This window comes from Mauremys reevesii, linkage group 1, assembly GCF_016161935.1.
Source record: "Mauremys reevesii isolate NIE-2019 linkage group 1, ASM1616193v1, whole genome shotgun sequence".
NCBI classification, from domain to species: Eukaryota; Metazoa; Chordata; order Testudines; family Geoemydidae; genus Mauremys; species Mauremys reevesii.
Window position 1 is genome coordinate 127,610,795 of NC_052623.1, and position 18,479 is coordinate 127,629,273.

Genomic DNA, 18,479 nt, shown 5'->3' on the forward strand with positions numbered 1-18,479 from the left:
TGTGCCAGTGCTCTAAACACATGTAGAAGTAATTTAACATAACAAGAACATTTCAGGCCCCTATTCGAAAACAATAATATACTCTCCCAAACCTCCACCCTCTCTCCTAGGAGAAGCTTAGGAGAAAAAATGACTCTTCCAATGTGACTTGAAGGTCCACAGGTTTGGGCTATGACTAACTGAGGCAGGAGACAAACTTTGTAATGGAAGATCCCTCATTGAGAGTACCTCACTTCTGGTCACTTCAGAATTAAACCACAAGATGTTATCTCAGGCATCTCAGATTATTTCAATGGCTATAATATCACATAGGGCAAGAGGCAAATTCTGAGGTAATCAGAACATTCCAGCGCTTTCCTATTTTCCAGGTCCATCACCTTCAAACTTTGGATTCGGAACATCAGCACTTCAAAGGAGCATTACCACATTCTGCCACAGCACAAAAACTGCAATCATGAAATAAATCAGTGCAGGTAATATGGCAGGAGCCATAATGTTGAATGTCCTGATTTTATATGTGTAAAATCTAAACCATAATATGGCATTAGCATAGATTTAAACATTTAACATCCTTGCAATTTTTTCTTGAAGAAGAAGAAGAAGAAGAAGAAGAAAGGAGTCTGATCTCACACTCTATACACTGAAACAAAACAGAGCTGCATTCAGTGTTGCAAAATCTTGTGATGTTATTGAGAGCCTTGTGATATCTGGAGTTTTTCTGAGAACCCCAGTTCCTGGAGTCAGGTGATAACAGGAGAATTTCAGCTTTTGTTTTTTAACAATGTAAGTTTCTAGCCCTATTGGCTCAGGAAAAGAGCCTGAAAAGACGAAGTCTCGAGGCTCAAAAACCAGCAGGCAAATAAACAGCAAAATGGTTTAAAAATCATGAGGGTTTTTTAAAATAACACAATTTCATGATATTTCGGAGCCTGATTCATATTTTTGAATGCTTGGGGTTAGCAATACTATATTCAACCTGCAATGCTCCAGCTTGATTGTGTGCACAGTGGCTCATACCTGCAGCATTACAGCTCATTGTGCTGTTCAAATGTTAGTAGAGTGCAGTGCAATAGGCTACTCCAAATGCTTCTACAATCATTATTTGTAAACTTTTTTTCCCCAAATATATTTTTTCACTAGTCCTCACTGAGGATTAAGCCTACAGCGAGCTTATGTGTCTTGGGTCTGATTCTCATCTCTCAGTAGTGTAAATCATGAAGAATGTGATTGGAGTAAATGGAGCTACATCCAGTATAAAACGAGTGTGAGAGCAGAAGCAGGCCCCTTATGACTATTTTTTTTAGAATTGTCAATGTGTGTATATATGGAATGGAAAACAGATTTGCAAAATGTCTTAACTAGTGAAAAGTATAATCTCTTCCCCCTCCCATTCTAAACTTTTGGCTTGTGTTTTGCCTTTTTATTTGTTTGTCTTGTCTTAATTATAATCTCATGAGGGTAAGAACCATGTATCTTTCTAGTTGTGGGAATTTGCTAGGCTCATATGTAGAATATGACTATGATTCGTGCTTTTACTCAGATATCACAAAAAAACCTCGACATGGAATTTCACCAAAGTCAATCAACCAACCCAACAACAACAACATAATCATCCGTGTGCTGGGAGTAAACCTGAAAGATATCAGCCTAAGCGGTGACCATTTCAGAAAGTTATTAATACTTGAAAATAGGCTCTTGTAAAGGAAATGCTTTTTGGCCATAATTATAATAAAAGGAAATAATCAACATTCTAATAAACTTACACAGACATTTTGGAAAATGACAATGGGGAAAAGAAAAGGAATGACTATCATCATTGTCATTCAGGTCTGATCTGGAAAGGAGCAGAGGACTCTCAATTGCCATTGATTTCAGTGGGAGCTGAGAGTGAGACACTGAACATCCCACACAATCCAGCCCCCAGCAGCTGTTTGTGATTTCTTGCATGCTCTAAAGAGAACTGTAACAACCCCAAAGCTCTTCTATTCCCAGCTCTTCTTCTCTTCTAGAATCTAAACTGTGTTCCTGGAAATATTCTCCTTTCCTGGCCTGCTAGCATTTTTGACCTCATAATGATGTTGTTTGCTCTAGTCACAACCTTTTGATTAAGAACAATCTTCTCCTGTTAATTATTCTGAAAGGTTGATCAATCTTCAACTACTGTATCTCTAGCAACTGACATTTCGCTTTGAAACGTCTGATGACAATTTGTCTATGTATAACTTTCCTGTTTGTTTTGGTGCTTCTTTGGGATTGTTTGCATTTTATAAGGTTCATCTGGAAAATTTTCTCTGAATTAGCTTTTTTTCCTCTAACATCATTTAGGATAATTAATACCAGATAGAATCTATTTCTCAAATATAACCACAATCAATTAAAATAAACTTTTTAACTGTACTATAATGAAATTAAAAGACCTCAGTATTAAAGGGCCAGTTTCTGTTCTCAGTTACCATATGGAATAACTCCGTTTGAAGGAAGAGTTACCACTCCAGCTGTGTTCTAGTGCAGTGGTTCTCAACCTTCACAGACTGCAGTACTCCTTTCACAAATCTGAGCTGTCTTGCATACCCCAGTTTCACCTAATTTAAAAAATACTTGTTTACAAAATCAGACATAAAAATACAAAAGTGTCACAGCACACTAGTACTGAAAAATTGCTTACTTTCTCATTTTGTCTGTATGAAATGTTAGTTTGTACTGCCTTCGCTGGTGCTTTTCATGCATCCTGTTGTAAACTAGGCTCAGATCTAAATGGATTGATGAACCCCCTGGAAGACATGTGCATACCCCCGCGCGTATGCATACCCTTGGTTGAGAACCACTGTTCTAGTATAACTGAGAGCAGCTTCTGATCCAAAGGCATGGAGTGTGTGGGAAGACCGATAAACAAAGCTACTCAATATGATCGTCCTTCACATTGAGATCGAGTTCTCTTATTCTCTTGAGTCAAACAAATTTATAAGGCACCTGTGACAAAGTTCTGAAGAGCAACAAACCAGGGCCTCCAAAATGTCCTGGTATTGGATGTGTTGTAGGTGATAATATGGCTATGTACCACCATTGGAAAGCTGTGCTGTGCATTCTGCATTGTAATGTGCCAAATCCTAATTGACAAATGAGAAAGATTTCTTCTTTGCTACCTTGTCACCCATTTGTTCTTTTGACCAAGATACAAACAGTGGTTATTAGCTGTTGCTATTAGTCTTAACTCCCTAACACAATTCAACTGTCCCAAATCAGTTAAAAACTGGAAGTAAGATTCAACTTTTTAACAGTGAAGGAAATTAATCATTCAAACCGTTTATCAAAGGATGTTGTAACTTCAATATCACATGGAGTTCTTAAATCAAGATTGGATATCTGTTCCAATTTAACCAAACTTAGCTGAGCTGGGGAAATAGCATGGCCTGTGTTATGTAGCAGGTCAGACTAGATGCTCACAATGTACCCTTTTGGCCTTAAAAATCTATGAATCAACATTTGGTGAATTGGTTTATTTCAAAACAAACAAACTAGCTCAAACAATCAGGAGCAGGCACTTCCCAGACAAACAAAGGAGGTTGCCTCACACACAAAATATATTTAAAATATATTTTGACACCTAAGCCAAACCTAGAGAAAGAAAGCTTCCTTTCATAAATAATCTTCACCTTACACATAAAAAAAATCTAGTCACAGATGAAAGTTTCCCTTTTAACAATAAACTATTTAGTAAATGTGGGTCCTTGGCTTCTCACCTTTACAACCAAATAATTAATTATGACCTCTTTAGTGCAGTTATTAAGGGTTTTACCTCCCCTTCAAATTCTTTTCCTTTTCTAACAGTGTACCTTCTGTGCTGTTGGTTCACAGGCTGAAGTAGTTGTAACTCATATGAAGCATCTACAGATCAAAAGGCTGGGGAAAAGATTTAATGAAAAGGGGCAATGTGGCAGATGAAGGGAGGGGACAGAAAATTGAACTGGAAAATGACTTTTCTTTCTCTGTTGCTGTTGATTGAGGTTATTTTGTGGGTTGCTTTGCATGGATAGACACATGGAATTTATCTAAATTTATGACAGGTTTAAATCATGCAATCCTCTTCCTCCTTATGTTAGGATGTCTCTCTTAGCTCTGGTGGCACTATCACCTCTAGCTCCAAAGGGTGTGGGTTTATCTCCGAATGCCAAACTCAAACCTGATGTAAGTGGTTTGGGATTCCACTGAGATCAGTGGAGTTGCTCCTGCTTGCCACAGGGCTACATTTGGCCCAAGGTTTTTGTGCAGCTTTAGCACTGGAGCGCAGCAATAGGGGATGCTACACAATGGGAAGCCTTGCCCTGACGATGAGGTATTAAACTGTGGTTTTCTAGTGGCTGTCATGGTGAAAATTAAAAGATCATGTGAGAGGTTTTAAAGAATAAAGGGGAACTGGAGAACATTTCCTCTCTCTCAACAAAACAGGAGATCCACGCAGAAATTCTGGCTGAAATTCCTATGTAGGCTCTAGAGAGAACACAACTGAGTGGTGCTCTTCCACCACATGAAAGGGTGCAGAATGTGCTGTCCCCCATGCTGGCTCCCCTCTAGTGCCACTTAGTCTAGAAAGTTCTTGTGCTCAGGGAGAGCAAAGACTACAGTTTGCAACCAGTCCCTGTACAAGCCTTCAGCCCAGTTTGGGGACTCAGCCAGGGCCAAACACAATCTAGCCCTATAGCTGGATAATCATCAATCCTGCCTGCTAATCTTGATGAAGAATTATTTTTAGTCCTCCGCGGATTCTCCTTGATTTTTGCTGAGGCACAAATGCTATTAAAATAATGATATTGTTATAAGGAAGAGATGTGAGATTCGGCCTTTTAACATTTGCTTGTGGGGTTAAAACTCAGCTATAGTGTCCTCGATACATTAAAGTTATGTACTTGTCAGATGACTGATCAGAGTCTTTCTTTCTTTTCTTTCTTAGCTATTGTGAAAAAAGACTCCCCTTGGAAAGAAAATGAGGCAGAGATCTGCTGCCACCTTCTGGCAGTTACTGGGATGAAATGAAAATGTCCGCAAAAAAGCTCAAAGGTGGCTATATTTCAGGCAAGGGTGACAATATCCCTCTGTCTGGTGCATGTATGTGTGTATATATATATATATAGTTTGTAATCAGTTTGTGAAAAAAGTTTGTGAGAACTTTTAGATCTTTGGATGAAGACCATATAAAATAATGTTAATGATGATATTAAGAAATAGTGATTTTCATGTATGTAATCCATTTCATGATGAAAAATTACAAAATTTTACAAACTAATAATGCTCATTATCATGTATTATTGTTATTTAGTAAGAAACTGCAGAATTTGTAATTCTTAATAGTTGGCATGTCAGCGGTGGAAAAGAATGTGTGTCTAATGAGGTATTCCTGTAAAACACTCAGGATGCTGCCACTTTGCTGCACTGTAATAATTTTCTTTAGAATTATTCTGGAGTATAAATGCTGATAATAGCTAATTATAATATATAGTGGCCATATACATATACCACAGTCATCAGTGAGGATAACTTCCAAAACCTTCATTACCAAAAGCACCCATCTGTCCCATCTGAGCTAAAGGCTCCTTGTCTACAAGAAAACAGCTAACTAAACAGTCATAGCAAACATCCATAAGAAGGGCAGTATTAAATGCTCCTCTATTAGATATCTGTATGGTCAACTAAAAACTAATGAGGGAGGTCCCCCAAAAAATATGAGACTGGTTTAAAAATCATGGAGGCTCCCTCATCCACTGTTACCTGGAGGGCATTAGTAACAGGGCAGGAGTGTTGGGGAAGGAAAGGATGGGCCAGTGATTCTGCTCTTATGTGGATCCACCAGCTATTGGCCCCTGTGGAATGGAGGCACTGGCAGCTTAGAAGCTAGGCAAAATGTGTCTGTAGCCTAGGAAGGAGGATTCTCTCCTTCCATCCCCAGTGAAGAAATCCAGTGCACAGCCTTGCTGTTTAGGCTATGTGGTAATTTACATGATGTGGCCTGAATTGCAACAGTGCCATGTGTTCTGCCCTGCCAATATTTTGTAATTGGAGATATACCAATGTCCTAGAACTGGAAGGGACCTTGAAAGGTCATCAAATCCAGCCCCCTGCCTTCACTAGCAGGACCAATTTTTGCCCCAGATCCCTAAGTGGCCCCCTCAAGGATTGAACTCACAACCCTAGGTTTAGGAGGCCAAAGCTCAAACCACTGAGCCATCCCTCCCACCTCAGTTCAGCTGAGGTAACTGCTGTTTCCTATTCACCCCAGTGGAAAAACACCTTTTGGGAACAAAATCTGTCACTAACAGAAAGTGTATTGTGGAGGCACACGTCCAGGCTCCATACTTGAGGTTCAGTTAAATAGATAGAGACCAACATTTTCAGTAATGACTATTGATTTTTGCAGGCTGCAATTTTTGGCCACCCTCTTGAAAAATATCTTAAAGGAGCCCAACTTTGGGAAAATACTGAGCACCTACCTTCAGAAAAGCAAGCCCCTTTAAGGTGTCTCAAAGTAAGCCCCCCGCCAATCACTAGTCACTATTGAAAATCTCAACCCAAGATTGTAATGACAGTTAGCCTTATAACAAAGAGACAAATAATGATTTCCTATGGTCTGTAATATATGGATGAGGGTAAAATAAATATTGCTTTTACAAAGTTACAGATTCAATTTCCTATCTCTTTTCACTAGGGCTATTGTAGGGAAACATTTGGGTAACCACATGTTTTACTGAAAAAACCCTAAATACCAGCAACATTTCCTTTCTAGGAAACTAGACATGTGAATGATTTAAAGCCTGATTCACAAATTGGCCCCTCCTTTACTCTCAAAAGCAACAGGGGGGTTTGTGGCAAAAATACATTGCACATTACCAGATTTCCAGGATTCTGCATTTTCTTATTCATTAAACTTCACATTGCATATGCATCACTTCTCCTCATATAGTTCCAACCCTAGGGAGTATACAGTCCACATGTATTTTAATTACTTTATTTATTATTTAAATTAATTTAATTACAAAAAATAACAGTCTCTGCACATGTTTGAAAATGTCGTGCTGTATAACTAAATCTTGGGTAATTGTTAAATTTCTTGCAGGCCTCCTGCTAGGAAGTACTGTTTTTCTTTAAAAGTGAGAACACTATTATATCCGTCAGTGGAAAGTTTACACATTGTATTTCTTCTTTCATATGCTGTTAAACATGAGACTCTTTCATTTCCCCCTTTCTTCAGAAGGCAACAGACCCATCTGGTAATATTCTGCAGATCAGCATTTCTTAAGGGCAGTGTGATTTAAGTAGTGGTTTGTTGAAGGCAACAAAAAAGAAACTGACAAACCCAGGTTTCAGTACTATGTGCCATCCTGGGATTAAAGTTATTCTGTGCATATGCCATGCCAAAGATGAAGTTGTCTTTAAAATGCAGAAAATAAGTAAGCAATATCCCTTCTCCAACTTTGTGTCAGACCGGCAAGCAGTGAAAATATGTCCACAGTTTGGCTGGTCTCTGGGTTACAGTAGTTACTTTTGATGTGAGAAGAGGAAAATTGGTTTGGATATATACACTCATGTGTTTGCCCAGTTTTAAAACCAAAATTAAAACACACCTTTTTTGAGGTTCTGAAATTCGTCCACAACTTTATTACTTCTACTTTCTGGCTGGAACTAGATCCACAGATACTAGAATATGAGAAGAAAGGTCTTTCCAGCTTCCTCCAGACTGAGAGACATCCCAGCAACTCTCCTTTTCTATTTGTCTTTGAACAATGTGCCCAGGATGAAGCATGTGGGAGCTGGGGACAAAGCTTTCTTTATTGGGGGATGTGGCTCTGGAACAATCTGCCAGGCAAGATCAGGAGAATCCAAAGACTGGAAAAGTTGCAAAACCTTCTTCTTTGAGAAAGCTTTTCCACTACAAGTGGTAATCACAATAAAAACACTCCATTTTATTTCCAACTGGGTATGAAACCCCTCTTTCCAAAAAATAACCCCACTATCCATGCCAGAGTTTTGATGCCCAACAGGGAGAATAACCAGAGACTTCGTGAAGTCTGCTAGGGACTTTGTTATTGCAACTGATTGGAACATGCTCACATACTGTGATGATGAACAGCAGTATAACCTAAGACAGACAGAACAAAGTAATATAGGAATAGTTCTATCAGATCAGACCAGTGGTCTTTCTAGTCCACATCCTGTCTCTAACAGAGAACCAGATGCTCCAGTCTTGACTAATGTAATAATTATGCCATCTGCAAATTTTATCATCTCACTCTTCAGCCCCCTTTCCGGATTACTAATAATTGTAATCATATAGAACACTGGTTCTAGACCAGAACCTTGGAGTACACTAATCTTAGTCTTCCACAATGTTGAACATTGAATATTTATTTCTACTCTTTGTTTCCTGTCACTTAGCCAATTTCTGATCCATGATATACTTTACTCCTCACTGAAATACAACATGGTTTCCTAAACAGCCTCTTGCGAGGAATTTAGTCAAATACTTTTGAAAATTCAAATAAATTCTGTTTACCTGTTCTCCTTCATCTATTATTTTGTTTACATATACAGAGAATTCTACAGTACATTTATAGAGTCAATGCTATTCATGTTTTGAGTTATTTCATATTTACACTGGTGTAAATGAGAGGACATTCAAGATCTATGTGCCAAATTTATTCCTGATGTAACTTCATTGACTTCACTGGAATTATATAGGGAATGAATGTGACCAAATATATATTACATGGTAGGGTATTTATAGGATGTAAATCATAGAATCATAGAAGTGCAGGACTGGAAGGTACCGCCGTAGGTCATCTAGTCCAGCCCTCTGCTCTCAATAGCTAGACTATCCCTGACAGGTGATTGTCTAACCTGTTCTTTAAAATCTCCAATGACAGAGATACCACAACCTCCCTAGGCAATTTATTCCAGTGCTTAACCACCCTGACAAGAAGATTTTCCTAATGTCCAACCAAAACCGCCCTTGCTGAAATTTAAGCCCATTGCTTCTTGTCCTTTCCTCAGAGATTAAAAGGAACAATTTTCACCCTCTTCATAACAATCTTTTATGGACTTGAAAACTGTTATCATGTGCCCTCTCAGTCTTCTCTTTTCCAGACTAAACAAACCCATTTTTTTCCAATTTTTCGTCATAGGTCATGTTTTCTAGACATTTAATCATTTTTGTTGCTTTCCTCTGGATTTTCTCCAATTTGTCCACATCTTTCCTGAAACCAAGTGCCCAGAACTGGACACAATACTCCAGCTGAGGCCTTATCAGCATAGAGTAAAGCAGAAGAATTACTTCTCGTGTCTTGCTTCTACACTCCTGCTAATACTTCCCAGAATAATGTTTGGGTTTTTTTGCAAGTGTTACACTCTTAACTCATACTTAGCTTGTGATCCATTGTAATCCCCAGATCCCTTTCCACAGTACTCCTTTCTAGGCAGTCATTTCCCATTTTGTATTTGTGCATTGATTATTCTTTCCTAGTTGTAACATTTTGCATTTGTCCTTATTGAATGTCACCCTATTTATTTCAGACCATATTTCCAGTTTGTCCCTAGCATTTTGAAATTTAATCCTATCCTCTAAAGCACTTGCAACTCCTCCCAGCTTGGTATCATCCACAAACTTTATAAATGTATTCTCTATGCCAGTGTTTCCCAAACTTGGGACGCCGCTTGTGTAGCGAAAGACCCTGGCGGGCAGGGCTGGTTTGTTTACCTGCCATGTCCACAGATTTGACTGATCGCGACTCGAACTGGCCGCGGTTCGCTGTTCCAGGCCAATGGCGGCTGCGGGAAGCAGTGGCCAGCACATCCCTCGGCCTGCGCTGCTTCCCGCAGCCCCCATTGGCCTGGAGCAGTGAACCGTGGCCAGTGGGAGCCGCAATTGGCCGAACCTCCGGACACGGCAGGTAAACAAACCAGCCTGGCCTGCCAGGGGCTTTCCCTAAACAAGCGGCATCCCAAGTTTGGGAAACACTGCTCTATGCCATTATCTAGATCATCTATGAAGATATTGAACAGAAAACCAGACCCAGAACTGATCCCCATGGGACCCCACTTGATATGCCCTTCCATCTTGACTGTGAACAACTGATAACTACTCTCTGGGAACAGTTTTCCAACACGCTAGGCACCCACCTTACAGTAGCTCCATCTAGTTTGTATTTCACTAGTTTGCTTATGAGAATGCCATGTGAGACAGTATCACAAGCCTTACCAAAGTCAAGATATACCACATCTACTGCTTCCCCCCATCCACAAGGCTTGTTATTCTCTCAGAGAAAGCTATTAGATTGGTATGACATGATTTATTCTTGACAAATCCATGCTGACTGTTACTTATCACAATATTATCTTCTAGGTGTTTGCAATTCATTGCTTGATTATTTGCTCCATTATCTTGACGGGTACTGAAGTTAAACAATTGGTCTGTAATTCCCTGGGTTGTCATTATTCCCCTTTTTATAGATTGGCACTATATTTGCCTTCCTTCAGTCCTCTGGAATCTCTTCCATCTTTCATGCATTTTCAAAGATTATCACTAAAGGTTCAGATATCTCTCCAGTCAGCTGCTTGAGTATTCTAGGATGTATTTCATCAGGCCCTGCTGACTTGAAGGCATCTAACTTGTTGTAGGCCATGTCTACATTACAAAATTATGTTGACTTACATCAGCATACAGCCACTGCAGTTATTAATTGCTTGTGTGTGTGCACACATGGCTCACTGGGTCGGCCAGAAGCTCTTGCATTGATTGTATTGTCAGTGTGGAGCATTGTAGGACAGCTCCTGAAAGACAATAACAGTAAATGTAAGCAATGCAGTGTAGACAGCATAGACACTGACTTTTCAAAGTGCCAGGGGGTGCTCGACCCCCAGCTTTGCCCCAGGCTCTGCCCCCAATCCACTCCTTCCCTCAAGGCCCCACCCACACCCTGCCTCTTCCTGCCCCTGCTCCATCCTCGCCCCCTTCTTCCCGCTCAGTTCCGCCCCTCCCCTGAGTGCGCCGTAACCTCACTCCTCCCCCCTCATTCCCAGCCTCCCTGCACACCACAAAACAGCTATTTGCGGCTCACAGGGGGCGTGAAAAGCAGGGGAAGCGCTAATCCGCTGGGCCTGTGGCGGGCGGGAGGCGCTGGTGGGATGGGGGGCAGATGATAGGGGGGCTGCCGGTGGATACTTAGCACCCACCATTCTTTCCCGGTGGGTGCTCCAGCCCCAGATCACCCATGGAGTTGGCACCTATGGTAGACATTGTAGACCTAATTACCTCAGCCATGACTGTGCCACTCGGGGAGGTAGTATTATTACATCGTCGTAGAGAGGCACTTATGTTGGCAGGAGCCAAATTTAATTATAGACACTTCCACAGCTAGGTCAATGCAAGGAAGCTTACGTCAACATAACTGTGTAGTGTACATCAAGCCTAAGTAATTTTTAACTTGTTCTTTCCCTAATTTGGCCTCAGACCCTACCTCACTTTCAGTGGTGTGCGCTCTGTTAGATGTCCAATCACTACAAACCTTTTTGGTGGAAACTGAAACAAAAAAATCATTTAGGAATTTTGCCATTCCCATATTTTCTGTTATTATCTTTCCGCCCTCTCTGAGTAATGGGCCTACCAGTCTTCCTCTAGCTTCTAATGTATTTGTAGAATGTTTTTTTGTTTCTTGTTCTTTATGTCTCTTGCTAGTTTAATCTCATTTTGTGCCTTGGCCTTTCTAATTTTGTCCCTGTGTGCTTGTTTTGTTAGTTTATATTCATCCTTCGTAATTTGACCAATTCCCACTTTTTATGGAACTTTTTGGGGTCATATGTAATTAGAAAACACTATTTATGAAAAGTATAAAGTTATTTGAAATGGCTCCTTGGCTTTGGTTCCTTATATTACTCAGATTTTTTTTACTCCATATTCCCTTTCTTCATTTTCTATTTTCCCCTCTCTCTTCTCATGCTTCTTTATGTTCATTCTTTAGGACTTTTTATAAAGCTGGGTTGTTAGGAAAAGACGTGGGTTGGACTCCAGACATACAGAGCTCATTCTGGTCTTATCTGACCATGTGTTCACTCCATGGGCTAAGAATCAACACAGAAAATGCTCTTGCTTCTAAATGTTTCGCCTTCACATTGAAAGGCTGTCTCAGTGAGAGCAATTGTATGGGTGGTTTGCAGGCAGAGAGGTGACCTTTGGTATAGCCTAGTTCCGTACCATTAAGGGCTTTAAAGATTAGTAACAGGAGCTCCAGTTGTACCTGGACACCCCTACTTTCTCTCCTGATGATACTACAAAGATTTCCAATTCCACCAGACTTGCCACTCCTCCCCCAAAAGATGTCTGCACCTAGGCCTCCACCACATGATGTTAACAGCGTACATGACAAGCTGGGTCCTGTTGGAGGTGACAGATTGTACTGGGATGCAGGGGGACTATTCCTAAGTTTGGAAAGTTTATATATATATTGGATACTTTTCTGAACCTAACCCCAAATTCTACACTGTGGAAGTTTATGTATATCATACTCCTTTCCCCTAGAGACTAGGTAAATGCAGAAGTGATCTACGATATATTTGGCTTCTGGGGAAAATGGCTTCAGTGAAGTTACTGTTCACGTTAATCCAGGGGTGGGCAAACTTTTTGGCCTGAGGGCCACATCGGGGTTGCACAACTGTATGGAGGGCCAGATAGGGAAGGCTGTGCCTCCCCAAACAGCCTGGCCCCTGCCCCCTATCTGCCCCCTCCCACTTCCTGCCCCCGGACCGCCCCCTCCCAGGACCCCCGCCCCTTATCCAACTCCCTGACTGCCCCAACCCCTATCCACACCCCCGCCCCCTGACAGCCCCACCGGGACTCCCACCCCCTATCCAACCGCCCTCTGTTCCTCATCCCCTGACCACCCCCTCCCAGGACCACTGCCCCTAACTGTCCCCTGGAATCTCACCCCCTTATCCAACCCCACCCTGCTCCCTGTCCCCTGACTGCCCTCCTGACTCCTATCCATATCCCTGCCCCCTGACATGCCTCCCGGGACTCCCACTCCCAACCCTCCCTGTTCCCCATCCCCTGACCGCCCCGCCAGAACCTTCGCCACATCCAACTGCCCCCTCCTCTCTGACTGCCCCCCAGGACCTCCTGCTCCTTTACCCAACCCATCCCCCCCCAGCTCCCTTACCAGCAGCAGGAGCTCGCAGCCGCGACACCTGACCAGAATCAGCTGCGCTCCCCATGCTGCCCAGCGGGAGTGACAGGCTAGAGGAGTGCAGCATCGCTGCGGGGGAGGGAGGACAGCAGGGGAGAAGCCAGGAACTAGGCTCCCCAGCCAGGAGCTCAGGGGCCAGGCAGGATGGTCCCGCGGGCCAGATGTGGTTCACATGCCGTAGTTTGACCACGTCTGCATTAATCCTGTCAGATAGGACTGTACTTCAGAGGGAACTGTGTATTTGGCCTATCCCAACCAGAAGGAAAAAAGTCAGGGAAAGAGGCAGGGGAATGAACAGAAAGGGAAAAGTGATGACGCCACAAAAACTGAATGGGGTTTTGCTACAATGAGATGAACCTTGGGGTAATGTAATAAAAGAATAGTAACTTAAATTGATAAAATACCTTTCAGCATGCTCGCAGTTATTAAAATCTAATCCCAAATTTAGTACTACGGTCATAAGACAAAACAAAATCAGTCGAACCAGATACTAAAATATGCATAAAAATAATGCAGGAGAGTAACTATAAGCCCTGAAAGGTCTTTTTTCTAAGTTTGGAAATATGAAGTGATTCACAAGACATACAGTCATTTTATGAAAGGGAACATGAAGGAATTAGGCAATGCAAGTTGATGGGGCTGATTGTGGACAGAGAGAAAATTCATTACACATGTTATGGGAATGCCCTAAAGCCAGGTATATAAGAAAATATGTATTCAGCATGGCTAGTAGAATATTGGTGCTTAAAATTAAAGTTACTCCAGAATTTGCCCTTTTGTGGGTAAGTAGGGAAAATGGATCTGTTCTTATGGAGTCACAAGTTATTGGGCTCGATGCAGGAATTACTGGGTGAAATTGTGTGGCTTGTTTATGCCAGAGGTCAGCCTAGATTATCACACACTGGTCCCTTCTGGCCTTAGACTATGTGCATCTATTGTATAGTTACTGTTAAGACACTGGGACAATAAAAAGACCTTGTGGAGAGAATGGAAGAAATGAATGGCTGAGAAGGCAACACTGTATAGTAACGGAAAGAAGATGTTTCTTTTTTACAGGAAGAATGGGCCAAATTCTCAGTCAAAGGACTGTTGATTTACACAAGTTGGCCATCTGCAGGAGAGGTAAAATTTTAAGGCTTTAGGACTGCATATGAATGATTAATACACCAGGCAATACAGTGTAGTCAATGTGATGAGATATGATTGAAATCCCTTCTTAAAAGGAAGAGGGGACTGGAAGTTTTAGGCAATATTTTTAAACCTAAGGTGCCTAAACAAAAGCCTGATTTTCAGAAGTGCAGACTACCCTCAAATCCCACCAACTCAATGGGAGAGAAGTGCTCAGACTCTTTGAAATCATGCCAGTTATAATCAGGTACCTATGTTTTCAGAGTCTAGCTTTAGGCACTCAGTTTTGGAAAAAACTGGTCATCGTTTTCCTTCTTCCAAAAGGGATCCCCATGTGAAGCGACTGATAAGTGTGTGACCACTGATAAGTGTGCGACTGATAAGTGTGTGGAATCCAGTAAATGTCTGGATTCCAAAGATACCGTCAGACAAATTCTGCCTTGAATTACACCTGTGCATCCACAATGAAATCTGCTGTCCAAAATCTTCCCCAGCTTACATTTGGGGCAGTCCCTCTGAAGTTGCAGGGCTGCATGGAGTTCAAGTCAGAGCAGAATGTAGTTCTGTGGGTATGGCGACACTGCAATAAAATACCTGCAGCTGGTCCAGGTCAGCTGGCTCGGGCTCACAGGGCTTGGGCTGCAGGCAGTGGCATTGGAACTGGGGTGGGGGCAGGGCCCTCCCACTATTTGAAAGTGGTACCAGAGCAGACCCCGGCCCCTTTGCCTCCCCCCGGCCAGGCCAGTGTGGAGCCCAGCTGGGGAGCCTGGAAAGTTGTGGTAGGGAGCTGTGCAGACCCTCCACCCGCCCACAGTGCAGGGGGAGTGAGAGCAGCCCCATGTCTGTGCACCCACACCCCTCCTGGCCCATGGCAGGTCAAGGTGGAGGGTCCATGACTCCATGCTGGCTCCCCACAGCTGCCCATGTGGCTCTCCACAACCCAGTTCTGGACGAGGGGGGCGGGGGGACTTGGAGCCGCAGCCCAGCCATGGTAAGAGTCATGCGGGCAGCTGTGGGCAGCTACGCAGACCCTCCACCTGCCCTGGGCGGGGGGCCTAGAGGGTGGGGCTCAGATTATGTTTGTTGTTACTTCAGAATAAAGGAAAGTCTCAGGAAGGAAGGTGAGGTTTGGATAATAACTCATTGTTAATGTGCTGTGTTTGACAGCAGAGTGGGGACACCACACATTTACAGCCATCTTCTGAATGAAACATCAAACTGAGGTTGGCCCTGACTACTCGTGGTCAGTAAAATACATCATATTTATGGATATGAGGAAAAAAAATTTCACTAGGAGGGTGGTGAAGCACTGGAATGGGTTACCTAGGGAGGTGGTGGAATCTCCTCCTTAGTGGTTTTTAAGGTCAGGCTGGGATGATTTAGTTGGGGATTGGTCCTGATTTGAGTAGGGGGTTGGACTAGATCAGTGGTTCTCAAACTAGGTCCGCCACTTGTTCAGGAAGGGCCCGCGCCGCTTCCCGCAGCCCCCATTGGCCTGGAGAAATGAACTGCGGCCAGTGGGAGCTGCGGTCGGTTGAACCTGTGGACGCAGCAGGTAAACAAACTGGCCCGGCCCGCCAGGGGCTTTCCCTGAACAAGTGGCGGCCCTAGTTTGAGAACCACTGGACTAGATGACCTCTTGAGGTCCCTTCCAACTCTGATATTCTATGATTCTATGCCTCCCTAAAATTCCCAGTGTAGTTAATCTTTACTCCTGTTCCTAAAAAGAAAACTGTTGCATACTATTGCTGATGCAGAATAGCTGTTTAATTCCACCCTAGAAATTAATAGATTTTAGTTCTGGGTAAATGGTTAAAAATTACTGTAGGATCTTTCAGGATGAACAGTGTGATATAAATGTCCAATAGATTCTATTATTATTTCACATGCAAGAATTACTCATTCCCTGTTGGGGGAAGGAGCATCACACAAGCAGGTATAGTACTCAGTGAGGATGGGTAACCTGGATAAAACATTTCCTGAATTTACCAAAAATGGCTGAATAATATACCTGCAATCCTGTCTTATGCCACCAATCCATCCCATCCATCACCTTCTCTGTTAGCTTTTCATGAACAGTTCTGGAGCCTTAACATTCCTCCTGTCCTGCAAGATGAATTTCATTGAATAGCATTGAGTTCCAGTAGCACATTTGATAATCAGTGCCTACCCTGGTCTGCTTCTGTCAGCAGTGTCTGACAGCAGCAGACTGGGGCTAAGAGCTTTCCAAGCACTGCTTTCCTGCCCAACAACACTTAAGCTGCCACCAACCAGCCAGGTGCTCCCCTTTTTCCCGTGTGTTGATGGGAGAGCACATATTCTGTTTTACCTTTCTGTATTCCATGCAAGCTACTACATATCCCAACACCAGGCCTTCAAGCCCAAAGGGCCTATAGATATTTAGCAAGAAGATGACAGCTGGTGCCACCTATTTCTGAGCCTTAGAGGACCAGGAGACATAAAGTCCTTGCACCTGCAGATCAGATAAAGCAGAACAGCAGAAAGATGAAAAGGATGTTTGGATACATTGGTCACCTTGGAGGGATGGATAGATTCTGGATATTAGGACCCCCACATACATATATCATCTGAATCCACCAGTTTGCTCATCCTTGATACCTGCTTTGCATCCTGTTTTCTTGGCAGCAATTGTGTAATTTTGAGAAGCAAATAAAAGCCCCTTTCCAATGGAAAAGCACAGCAACTTTCCAACTGAGAAGCCAATTGCAATAACTCCACCTTATTAGTATCAAATAATAGTTGGTATTTTTGCAAATTATTCAGTGATTGATGGGGGGTGCGATGATCCTGAGAAATACAGATGCATTTCTAGAGCACAGATGTTGCACTTCAAACCCTGTTCACAACACTAGAGTTCCAAACAGATTCAGAAGACAGTTCCATTGGGAAGCAAACATCTTAAGGGAGAAGCCCTTCAAACAGCAGTACGAACATGGCCATAACATTGAAAAGAAATCCACAACAGAAAATTATAGCCTAGGGTGCTTTGTAATAACAACAATAAGAGACTGAAATTCCACGTCTGCTTCACAAATGATATCAGTGAGTCCATCTGATCACTTTCTCCAAGCTCTTAGCCTTGGCTTTCCCCTTTCTGAGCCAACCTGCCCCTGAAGGTCACCGGGCTACCTGATCAGATTTTAGCATTTCTCTAATTGGTTCTTCTAGGGAAAGCAACTCAAAAGCTGCCAGTAATTTTTCTTTGTAGCTGTATCTTATAGCATTTGTAAGCATGCCAAGTTCTAAGCCATTTCTCTAACCTCTTACCCTCATCAGGGCAGGGTTCCTTGGTGATGTCTGTTACAATTAGCACTTCTGATCCCTCCCTAAAGTAACAGAAACTAATTCCACCTGAAGTAACAGGGGTCTTCTACTGGGATCAGAGACACTGGTCTGAGCCTAATAAACACTAACGCTGGAGCCTAATTTCTTCTGAACAGACCTGTTATTTAGGTTGATTTTTTGTCACATCATCCATCACAAATGCTAGTTTTAGCTTGCTGTTGTGATTCAGTTTCACTGAATTCAGGGACTCAGCTAATTACATGGTTATATACGCACAACAGAAGTTTTGTCTTATTTGCCCATTGCTGAATGAACATTTTTTCAACTAAAACTCTCTCACAGTCATCGTGTAACCTCTTGACAAAGGAAAAAATAATCACTATCCCCGCTGCAAATTAGAAAATGGCTTTATTCAGAGACAACATGCCACTCAGTAAAGAATTGTTCAATAGATTTGTTTATGTCTTATAGGGCGAAACGTCATGTAAAACAGAAGTCCTCATAGTCTGAGGGGGGGAAACACCACTCTGCACACTAAAGAGCAATTTAATCTGAGATGATTTGCCTAATCAGGAAACTCAATAAAAATCATATAGTTCACACAGCATAAACAACATATTTAGTTTGCATACTGGCATCCCCTTTTGCAAGGTATCAGCATTTCAGCCCACCCTGCCTTTGTCACGTTTATATAGTCTTAAATCTATGTTGACAAAGGCCAGTGTTGGCCAAAGTGCTGAGAGCTCTCAGTATGTGAATACTAATACATAAAATAATGGTATTGTTTTCCAGCATGGGCTGGGTAAGTGTTATTAAGTTTGA

The 18,479-nt window shown here is 42.3% G+C and overlaps 1 long non-coding RNA gene across 2 annotated transcripts in view; it reads left to right on the plus strand.

The window, feature by feature from the left end:
- LOC120384423 overlaps positions 1-5,180 on the plus strand; it is a 57,911-nt gene extending 52,731 nt beyond the window's left edge. The window contains exons 4-5 of one of the 2 annotated variants that reach the window (XR_005588877.1): positions 369-473; positions 4,949-5,180. This is a non-coding gene — a long non-coding RNA (uncharacterized LOC120384423). The remainder of the gene's footprint in view (positions 1-368; positions 474-4,948) is intronic. The other variant, XR_005588878.1, reaches the window with a different exon arrangement.
- The last annotated feature ends 13,299 nt before the right edge of the window (positions 5,181-18,479 follow it).